The sequence below is a fragment of the Topomyia yanbarensis genome, chromosome 3 (assembly GCF_030247195.1).
Source record: "Topomyia yanbarensis strain Yona2022 chromosome 3, ASM3024719v1, whole genome shotgun sequence".
Taxonomy (NCBI): Eukaryota; Metazoa; Arthropoda; class Insecta; order Diptera; family Culicidae; genus Topomyia; species Topomyia yanbarensis.
In genome coordinates this window covers 172,958,892-172,968,279 of record NC_080672.1, presented here as the reverse complement: position 1 = coordinate 172,968,279, position 9,388 = coordinate 172,958,892, and the positions used below count along the sequence as shown (strand labels likewise).

The following is a 9,388-nucleotide window of genomic DNA, read 5'->3' as shown; positions in this document are numbered from 1 at the left end:
GATTCTGGGAGAAATACAAAAATGCTCCATTTCCGAGAGAAACATATTCCAAGCCACACTCTCGCTAAGGGACAGGATCGCCCAGATGATTGCACGTAAACATAGAGCGAAACTGATCTCATTCGACCTAGACCACGCGTTCGATCGTGTCAACCGATGATTTATGTTCAGCAACATGTGCTCACTCGGGTTCAATCGTTGGTTAGTGGATCTCCTATCTCAACTTGCTGAAATGACAACGTATCGCTTACTCGTCAACGGCCATCCATCGGCACCCTTCCCGATACAACGATCAGTCGCTCAAGGTAACCCATTATCGTCGCTTTGTTTTTCGTTCTACCTCGCTCCGCTAGTGACGCAACTAGAACGTTTATGCGGAAGTGATCTGGTCGGGGCCTATGCCGATGATATAACCGTCATCGTTTCGAGCGTTGAGAAAATTGAGAGGATGCACGCTCTGTTTAAACGTTTCTCTCGATTTTCGGGTGCCAAACTTAATTTAGCCAAAACAACATCCATTGATGTGGGCCTCAGTGATGGGCTTCAAATGAATGTACCATGGCTACAAACGACGAATAACGTGAAGGTTCTTGGCGTAATTTTCGCCAATTCTATTCGTCTGATGGTCAAACTTAATTGGGATGAAATGGTAAGAAAATTCACGCACCTGCTATGTATGCACTCATTGCGCTCACTAATGTTGCTACAAAAAGTGACAATATTAAATACATTCGCCACATCACGAATATGGTACCTTGCCTCAACCCTTCATCCTACGTGTGCCCATACAGCAAAATTGACTGCATCGATGGGAACATTTTTGTGGCACGGACTGCCAACTCGAATACCAATGCAGCAGCTAGTGCGAGATCAAAAGCAGGGCGGACTCAAATTACAGCTCCCGGCGTTTGAATGCAAATTAAATGGCCGTTCGGTGGAAACCAATCTAGTGAGCTTTACGCCAATTTGTATGGATAATATGTGCAAAAAACTTCAAGTGGATGCGATATATACTGATTTGAATTCCCCCTTAGACAAAGTGAATCACGATATCCTGATTGCCAAACTGAAAAAAACTTGGCTGCACGACTAGGTTTTGTGAGTGGCTTCGATCGTATCTCGTTCATCGTCAAGTTGCTGTTAGTATTGGCACTGCTCAGACTGATTGCTTTTCAAACAGCTCTGGAGTTCCTCAAGGTAGTACACTCGGACCGCTGCTATTTTTGCTGTTTATTAATGACGTGGCTAGTATTTTAAATCCTGGTGGCAAACTATTTTTCGCTGACGATGTTAAACTATATTACGTAAATCGTGATCAGTCCGACTGCCTGGTACTGCAAACCGTTCTGGATACTCTTAACGACTGGTGTGTGCGGAATATGATGGTTTTGTGCATTCCCAAATGTAGTGTCATCAGCTTTTATCGCACTAGGAACACCATCCCTTTTGATTATAATATTTCTGGAAATCAGCTACAACGTGTTGACTACATCAAAGACCTTGGAGTAATGCTGGATTATAAGCTAACTTACCATCGTCACTTCTCTGCTACAATCGACAAGGCCAATCGAGAACTAGGATTCATGTTTAAGATATCCAACTAATTTCGTGATCCTTTGTGTTTTAAAGCTTTTTACTGTTCATTAGTGCGTTCGATGCTAGAATTTGGAAATGTCGTTTGGAATCCTTACCATGCTGTTTGGATCAATAGGATCGAAGGCGTTCAGAGACGGTTTGTCAGATATGCTCTGCGTTTCTTGCCATGGAGTGATCCGCAAAACTTGCCGCCGTATGAAGACCGCTGTCGTTTGTTAGGGTTGCACACCCTTGCTGAAAGGAGAATGACATCGCATGCAGTCTTTGTGGCCAAAATACTGCTGGATGAATACGACGTACCTGACCTACTCGCACAAATGCATTCCTACGCGCCATCTCGTACTCTTCGTCAAAGAGTGATGCTTGTTCCTGAAATGAGACCAACTGACTATGCTGCCAACAGTCCTGTCATCGCAATAGTTCGGAGGTTCAACGAGTTCTCCGAATTATTTGATTTTAACCTCACCGCATCTGGATTCAGAAGACGAATTGAATCACAGTAGTTTTAGGAAATTTCATTAAGACATTAAATGTTAGATGAATAAATTTTTTACAAATACAAATCCTTGCTGATCAACCGCCACCTTAAAGAGATCGATTATATCCCCTTCTACAGAGCTTTCCCCCAAGGTACAAATCAAGGAGCAATTTCTCCCGCCGACTGTCCCTGTTTGAAAATAATCCGCCAACAATTACCACACTTACCCATCCAAATCCTGCCACCGATCTCATCAACAGAGTATACGTGGACAGCACCGAAGAACCGAAGGTGGAAAGAGAGACTCCCGAAATTGAATGACGACGGGTCTGGAACAATATCCATCGAATACGAGAACTTACATCCCAACAACGGAGCGATTTATTTCTGTTCGTCAACAAAAAAATCCCTCATCGACGGCTGCTGTTCATCATACGACGCGTAGACGGAGAGAATTGCCTATACTGCAATGCATCAGTTGAGACAGTGGAGCACAAGTTCAGTGTGTGTCCTCGAGTAGCTGCAGCATGGACCATCTTGCAACAAGAAATCTCGTTTCTCTTCCAGGGCTAGAGACTTTCTTTCAAGGACTTAAGCGCACCAACACTGAACGGAGTTCGCAGAGACGCGAAGTCGAAAATTTTCAAATTACTTATTGCCTATACAAATTATTTAAACCAATACGATAATAATATAAATAATCAAGCTTTGTTATTTAACTTAAGAGGTTATATACAAAGTTGTGGCGAAAAAATTAACTACACTGATAATATAACTTCGTAAATATAATAAAATCGATCATGCAATGCACGAATTCATTCGTTGTTTTCTGCAACGAAGTACTTTCGTGCATTGTGACTAGTAGGTTTCGTTCATTTCATGAAAAAGAATGGCCGCTTGGTGAACGAACGCTCAAGCAAGCCCGGTTGATGAGATCCTGATTGTTGGTTGCTTCTGACGGATTTATGTTCGCTGATCCCGAACTGTCATCTTTTCATGCTGGTATCACCAGTTTGCTTGACTGCAGTCTAAATCTGCTGCGCCAAACGAATAATGTGGTGAACGAGAAGAACAGAATCCTTGATCTGTTTTTCGAGCAAATCTGACTACGCGCCAAAAGTTACCGCAGCACCGTTTCCCCTAAAGTCTGTTAGACACCACCCTCCCCTGCATATATTGCTTGAAGCGATTCGAGTGAAGCATTACTGCAATGCTTCTGACACCGTCAGCTATAATTTTAGAAAAGCCAACTATAATAGCATTATTGACTTCCTGTCGAATATCCACTGGACTGAAATTCTCGACAATGATGATGTCAACGTTGCAGTGCAGACCTTCTCCAATGTTATGAGCTATGCTATCGATCGCTATGTACCCAAAAGAAGTGGCCTTCAATCTAAGCACCAAGCGTGGCACACTGCCGAGCTGAGACGGTTAAAAGCGACTAAAAGAGCCGCTCTGAAGAAGTACTCCAAGTTTGGGGGCTACGTGCTGCGACAACACTACGTTCATGTTAACCAAGTCTATAAAAAGACATCGAAGCGTTGCCATGCCGATTACTTGCGAAACGTGCAACGTAAGTTGAAGTCCGAACCTAAAACATTCTGGAAGCATGTAAACGAGCAAAGAAAGGAATCCGGGTTGCCTTCAACGATGAGCTATGGAGGACGTATGAGCTCTAGTTTACAGGAGATCTGCCAACTATTCTCTGAAAAGTTCGCGAGTGTTTTCTCCAACGAGAAACTGACACCGACCCAGGCTTCACGCGCGGCTCTCAATGTACCTCAATCATACCAGTCTTTGAACTCTATCAATATCGACAATAATATGGTACAACTGGCGATTAGCAAAATGAAGGCTTCAACCTCGGCAGGCCCAGATGGTATACCAACTATTATTCTAAAAAAATGCTCTGCCGGTCTAATTGAACCTTTTTGTAATCTGTTTCAATTGTCGCTAACAACCGGAGTATTTCCCGAACTCTGGAAATCCTCCTTCATGTTTCCAGTTCACAAAAAAGGTGATAAAAAGGTAGTTGACAACTACCGTGGTATAACAACGCTAAGCGCAGTTCCTAAGCTGTTTGAAATGGCTGTGTTGGAACCCATCTCCAGCCACTGCAAACAGTATTTCTCCGAGACTCAGCATGGATTTATGCCGAAACGTTCAACATCTACGAATCTTCTGTCGTTCACAACATATGTTACAGATGCTATGTCGGACGGCCTTCAAACTGACGTTATCTACACGGACCTTTCAGCTGCTTTTGACAAGATAAATCAAGCTATTGCAGTGGCAAAATTAGATAGACTTGGCTTTGGTACTAATATTCTCCGTTGGATGCAATCGTATCTCAGTGATCGTCGTCAAGCAGTCAAGATAGGTGATTGTGTATCCGAAGAGTTCTTTGCTTCATCTGGTATTCCGCAAGGCAGCCATCTCGGTCCATTGATTTTTCTTCTGTATTTCAACGACGTTAACTTTTGTTTAGAAGGACCACGGTTGTCTTTCGCCGACGACCTCAAGTTATACCATAGAATCCGGAATACTGATGATGCAGCTTTCCTTCAACGCCAACTGGAAACCTTTGCGGAATGGTGCGAGATCAACCGAATGACCCTAAACCCCAAGAAATGTACGGTCATTACGTTCTCGAAGAAAAAACGCCAATTCGATTCGATTACTGTCTAGCTGAATCCACAATTGACAGAGCGAATTGCGTCAAAGATGTCGGAGTTTTTCTCGATGAGCAACTGACGTTTAAACAGCATATCAGCTATATTGTCGCAAAGGCTGTTTGGGGTTCATAATGAGAATATCTAAGCACTTTTCAGATATTTACTGCTTGAAATCTCTCTACTGCTCACTCGTTCGATCAACTCTGGAATATTGTTCAGTTGTGTGGAACCCTCATTATCTCAACGGTGTCCATCGAATTGAGACAGTACAGCGCAGATTTGTTCGGTTTGCCCTTCGTCGATTGCCTTGGAGCAACCCTCACCAGCTGCCAAGTTATGAAAGCCGGGGTTTGCTTATTGGACTCGATACATTGCAAGTGCGACGGGATCTATTCCGTGCTATGACGATTTCGGATATTTTGCAAGATCGAATTGACTGCCCCGAGCTTCTCAGTGCGATAAACATGAACGTTCGCCCTCGCGCCCTTCGCAATAATTTATTCCTCCGATTACCTCTTCGCCGGATTAACTATGGAGTAAACGGTGCCATCATTGGTTTGCAGCGGACCTTCAACAGAGTTTCATCCGAGTTCGATCTTCACATTCCACGTAGCAGATTACAATTTGACTTTTTAAATAGATTAAGAAATTATCATTAGGACCACACTGTGTCTGTTGATATTAATTAATTATAAATTATAAATAAATAAACGTTTGTGTATTATACGAACGATTTCATTACTCACACGAATTTATTTCGTCCATCTTAGGAAAGTTTTCGTATTCATTATTTTTGCAATCGATATTTTAGGATCGATGTTTGACGACAACGATTTTTTTAACTAACTAAAAGAATCGATCTGGCAAAATCGATTTTATTTCAACCTGCTCACCTGTATTGAGGACTAGAAAGATTGTGGTGTGATGAAATGGACGCTTGATGAACACAAGTTTTAGTAAATTTTACTTATCTAGTGTACATGGCACGAATGAAACGAAATGATTCGTTTGTTTCAATAAATGTTTGCGTATATTACGAACGACTTCGTTGGTCGCACGAATTCATTTCGTTTATTTTAGAAAAGTTTTCGTATTTGTTAGCCTCTTATTGTTTTCAGTCGATCTTTTGGGATCGATGTTTGACAACTTCGATTTTTTTTTAATTTAAAAAAATCTATGTGGCCAAATCGATTTTACTGTGGTGTGAAGAAATGGCCGCTTGATGAACGAAAATTTTCGTAAATTTTACTTATTTAGTGTACATTGCACGAATGTTGTCGTTGAAAACGACATTATTTTTCGTGAATGAAACGAAATGTTTTGCTTATTGTAATAAACATTTGTGTATATTACGAACAATCTCGTTGGTCGCACGAATTCATTTAGTTCATCTAAGAGAAGTGTTCATAATCATCTTTCATCGTTCATCTTTTGTCATTCTCGATTAGTTAAATTTTGTGAAAGGTAAAGGGCATAACGTTAAAAGTTAAATAAGTAGTTAATTTCTCCGGGTAAAATAGTGGCCCTGTAACTAGAATCTTCATCTAACCGATAGTAGCGCAAGAAACCATACAGCATAGCTGTTAAAGCAATCACCGATGAAGCTCACTTCCAAACCGAACTAGCCGCAGCAGGAGGAAAATTGGTTGTTGTGGATTTTACCGCAGCTTGGTGTGGACCGTGCCGAAACATATCGCATTTGTTCGACCGGCTTCCGGCGAAATATCCAAAGGCTGTGTTTCTCAAGGTGGACGTCGACGGATGTACCGAAACAGCGCCGTCCCAGGGCATGTCGACCATGCCAGAACAAAGATTGACAGGATGCAGGGTGCAGACATTAATGGACTTGAAGCCAAAATACAGAAACATTACGTCGCCAGCTTGTATGAATCTGGAGAAGATTACGGTCATGGAATGTTGGACTTGAACACCTTCATCCAGAAGAACCAGTGCGAATGTATGAACGAATCGAACGACCACCCGATGGTGAATGCGCTCAGTTCCAGCGGTGATCATCTGGTGTCCGATTGTGACGAACAGTTGATCATTTCGATTACCTTCAATCAGCTGGTCAAAATCGGTGCCATCAAGTTCAAAGCACCACCCTCTCACGGACCGAAAAAGGTGAGAATCTTTATCAATCAACCAAGCACCATCGACTTCGATATGGCCGAATCGCAAGTTTCGGTGCAGGATCTGGTACTGGGGCAGAAGGATCTTGTGTCGGGATCGCCGATTCCGTTGCACATCGTTAAATTTCAGAACGTGCAGAATATGCAGCTGTTCGTGAAGGATAACCATTCTGGTGACGAGACGACCATTATCGATCATTTGGCCTTCATCGGGTCACCGATTGCAACGACTAAGATGGATGACTTCCAGCGGGTGGCTGGGAAGAAGGGTGAAAGGCACTAGATTGTTTGAGCCGCCGGGAGAAGAATGGTTAGAAGGCGGAGGATAGGCGCGGTGACGAATATGTTTGAATATGTTTTACATTTCTTATAAAAGAAATGTATAGAATTCGCTCAAACTTTCAAGATTTTTTCCGAGGCCCGGAGGGCCGAGTCTTATATACCAATCGACTCAGCTCGACGATTTGGGACAATGTCTGTGTGTGTGTGTGTCTGTGTGTGTGTGTATGTAACGGACAAATTCTCATTCGTGTTTCTCAGCAATGGCTGAACCGATCTTATCCAAACCAATTTTAAATTAAAGAACTAAAAAACAGTATGAACGCTATTAATTTGTTTTTGATTCTGATGTTTAGTTTCCGAGATATGAATGTTTGAATGCGTAAAAATGGCGTTTTTTGCAGTTTTTTTGAATTATCTGCCGAAATTGACAATATAGATTAACAGTTTATATGTTTTTAGACAGCTTTAACGAATACCTTTCGATCAAGCTATAGATTGTTGAAATCGGACTATTATCAAAAGAGATATTAAACATTAAACGCGGACCAAAGATTTTTTATCATTTCCCATTTCCAGAAATATGACCAAAACATGTAATCTATTATTAACGCCAAAACGGCTTATTTTAGGTCAATAGTATCTTCGGAGAATTTAATGGAGGCAATATGCTCTTTCTTTTGGTATTGTGCTTTTGCTGATTAATCCCCCTATAAGTGAGATATTTTCACACTTTTTCGTGGAAGTGATTATATCGAAATGATGTCTTCAGCAAATTTGTAGCTCTTACTTTTGCGAGTAACTTTACTGAAGACTTCAAATATTTATTTTGAATACTTTAAAAGTTATGGCTTGTTGTTTGTGGATTACTCTTTGTCGCCTATTTATTTTTCAATATAGTAATAATCCATTGAAATAAGCCAAACATTATTTCGAAACACGAATTTTGTATTTAATTTTTCTATCTACAACCGCTAGAAATAATCACCGAACACTTCCAAGTTGTCTGGAAGGAACTTTATAACTTATCAGTGCAAAAATGTTCATTTGTGCGAACCTTCTGACTGCAATTTTTCTAACTTATAACCATCGGATCGATCTGAAACATATCGGAAAATGAAAAACGAAATAAATAACTCCAAGCAACGGCGTAGCCAAGAGAAGGTTTTGGGGTTTTACACCATACAACCCCACACCTCCCCCCCACCCAAAAAAAAAATATTGGATTGAAGTTGAAAATTTATTGATGCAGACTGATTTAATTCAATATTACAATAACAATTATCTGATCCGTAGATTGATAACCTGTTGTTGTAAACATCATGAGGACTTTTGATAAATTGTCGGAATGGGGTCCTGATCTGTAACTGATCTATTGGTCTTGATTTCACAGTTGTCTAATAGCATCAATATCAAATTCCTGCCTGAAAACATCCCAATAGAAAATTCCAGAGTTCTGTAATCAATCATAATCCTCAGATTTATTTTCAAATTGAGCTCGTTTTTGTAGAGATGTACTGTAATAAGGGTCTTTATTTAATAGGAAGCGAAGTTAAAATTGATTTAATTTCTATGAAACATAGAACTGCTCACCAAAAAAATGCATAACTTTCAATATTTGCTAAAAATGTTTTTGCCTTTCTCATTCACTTTAAAATTCGTCAATCTAATCCCGACCTGGAGGGCCGAGTGTCATATGCCAATCGACTGAGTTCATCGAGATCAGAAAATGTCTGTGTGTGTATGCACGTGTGTGTATATGTGTATGTGGAAAAAATGTGACCTCTGTTTCTCAGAGATGGCTGGACCGATTTGCACAAAGTTAGCCTCAAATGAAAGGTACAACCTTCCCATCGGCTGCCATTGAATTTTTTTATTGATTGGACTTCCGGTTCCGGAGTTACGAGTTGAAGAGTGCAATCACACAGCAAATTCCCATATAAACTGAAATGAAAAATTTTCAAAATCAAATTTGTATTTTTGATGCCAAATGACTTTAAAATGCATGAAACATTGAGATGTTTGACAAAAATTGACTTTTTTGGACTTTGGTACATTTTTGCCTTTCTCATATAGAAAGGTTATGCAATCACTCTAAAAATCGTCAATCATACCGGCCCGGAGGGAGTATGCAGTGAGGAGTTGCTACTTTAAAATTAAAACTAGTTTAAAATTTCTTATCAAGTTGAAAATTTTCGGCAGGACCCGGATCTCCCGGATCTTTC

At 40.7% G+C, this 9,388-nt stretch overlaps 1 pseudogene; it reads left to right on the top strand.

Annotated features, from left to right (window-relative positions):
* The first annotated feature begins 232 nt into the window (after positions 1-232).
* LOC131687388 (thioredoxin-like protein 1) lies at positions 233-7,171 on the top strand (annotated as a pseudogene).
* Positions 7,172-9,388: the final 2,217 nt, after the last annotated feature.